We start from the raw sequence: 2,589 nt of genomic DNA on the forward strand, positions 1-2,589 counted from the left end.
TTTATTCATTTCCATGTATAAATCTACTAATTAGGGAAGAAGTTTGATGTGTGTAGCAGGACTGTCATGTAGTTTGCAATGTTGGATATTTAGCACAGTAAATATTTAGTTTCACCAACATTTAGATTCAACATTTAAATTTTAATTCAACATTTAGATTTTGATTTTACATTTAGATTAAAGTTAAGATTATAATTTAACATGAACATTACATTAAATATTTTTTTAAAGAAGTTAATGTGACAAGGTTCTCAAGTCTTAAAATCTGGCAAAAAATTCACACCACTTGTTATGCCTCCGTGCGGGCGACAGTCAGAGCCGGAGGCATGTCGCTTCGGGGTTTTCCGTCCCTCCGTCTCATTCTCGTGGACACGATGTCTTAGTCTTGACAGAATTTCTTCAAATTTGGCACAAACACTCACTTGGTCTCAAGGATGATGTGATTAGATGTTGGTGGTCAAAGGTCAAAGGTCAAGGTCACGGTGACCTCAGAAAACACTTTTTAGCCATAACTCAAGACTTCACAAACATTTCACACTAATGCTCCATATTGTATATGACTCTGAGTGGTCGAGGCAGACAACCACAAGTGATAATCCTTTTTTTTAACAATTGTGGAAAATTGTTGTTAATTTCCACTTTACACTACGTGCCCCATATTTATTTAGTATTCCTTTCTGCAGCACCTTTTTCCCACAGTTCCATTACTGTTGTGGGTTAAACGTCACCAGCCAGACAGACTTAGAACAAGAATGCAAGCAAATTGCTTACCTACAGTAGCTAAGATCAGAAAGTCTAAAAATTCTACAGTAAACCCCAGAAACATGTTTGACTTTTTCATAAAGATCTATGAAAGAAGCTATTCATAAGAAATACAGATGGTGGCAGAACAGCTGAAGGACCTTGGCTTTCTATCACAAGCAGAATGTTTGTGAAAACACTTACAGGAAGCTGTATGAACTTCATGTTTTCTCTTCACAGCATCAGAATCAAACACATCTGACATGGTAACACTGTATAATACCAGAGGGAACATGCTGGCTTTTTAGCTGCTGAATGCTCCACTGTCACTGTGTGTGTGTGTGTACAGTGGGTGTATCAGAGCTCTTTTACCACTGCGGCTGGAAACAAAGATGATGAGAGTTTTAGAGCCAAAACAACGAGCCAAAAGAGGCTAAAAAGCTAGAAACAGCAGAGGTGAGGATAATTCTCCGAAGGTTCATCACTATGAGCGACTCATTTCACATTACAAGACATTTCAGCTGCTGTTAAAATATTGTGTTAAAATATATATATATATGTATATGTTAATTGTAGCCCACCTTTATGGAGGAATAGGGATGTCACAGGAAAAGTTATAAAGCATTTCCTTCATTTCCTATTTTAATAGACATTAAAATAGGAAATATAAAAAGAATTTATGAATGAAGGATTAATCCATCAATGGACCTTCAGTGCTGGTAAAACCAGGCTAAACGATCCCAGTTGGCCATGGGATGTTACAAGCTGTCTGATTGGCTGGAGAAGTAACCCAGTGGCTTTTACCAGCACTGAAGCAGTGTCACAGAAAGGCTAGACAGAGAAGCTAAATTACTAAACTAATGGATTAGCTAAAAGGAAAAGCAGCAGGAAAAAGGAAATAGAAATTGAAGAGAGAATTCAGGTATGTATTCCCATTTTTAAAATATCTTTTATATAAATAGTTTTCAAATTCCTTTATTTCATGAATTAATAAATGTACTTTTACATGGTTTATTTATGTGTGTTTGATGCTGTTTTTGTAAGTCCACTTTTAAATCTCAAGTATTTAGTAATGGATGAATCGTTCATTTATAAATCATTTTTACAAAACCTGTTTTTAAAATATGAAATTAAGGAAAAGCTTTATGACTTTTCCTGTGTCATCCCTGCTCCTTCATACACCCTGCCATGTGACATCTTGCTCCTGATTGGCTGAGTGTCCTTTCAGCCTGTTGCTTAGCCAGAGGAGGGACTAACCTGGTCTGTCCTCTGATGGACACGTTCCCTGAAAAAGACACCTGTAGAAAACCTGCATCAAACACAGCTGAGGGGCAAACAGCAGCTCTGCTCTGCTGGCCCACTCAGAGATAGATAGATATATGTTTATATAGGTTATGTGGGTACAGAGCGTGTCAGGCAGAATGAATGAAACACAGGTCAAACTGAGCAACTTTAAACCCAGAGAAGAAGAATTGCATAGTTTTGGCTTATTTCCTGTTTACGTCTTCACTGCCAGCTCTGTCACAGCCAAATGTTCTGCAGTAAATCACCTCACCATGTTCCTGACATGTTCACTGTTAAACTGCTCACTCAGGAACAGCAGGATGTGAGAAGTTTATTCTGAATTGTGACTAATGACAGATTATTATTGTGTATTCTGTAACTCCAATGAATTCAGCTGTGGTTATGTAACACTTCAGGAGGGAGGGCTTTCCCTTCTCTTATTCTCTGGAAGTATGATGTGTTTTATTTTCTTTTTAACCCTTTCCTTATCCCGTTGAGGCTTAGTACCAATCCAAAATAACAGTGCTGACCTATAGTATACATTTTACATGTAAATAAGACCTA

Source organism: Seriola dumerili, unplaced genomic scaffold (genome assembly GCF_002260705.1).
Source record: "Seriola dumerili isolate Sdu_G_001 unplaced genomic scaffold, Sdu_1.0 BDQW01000149.1, whole genome shotgun sequence".
NCBI classification, from domain to species: Eukaryota; Metazoa; Chordata; class Actinopteri; order Carangiformes; family Carangidae; genus Seriola; species Seriola dumerili.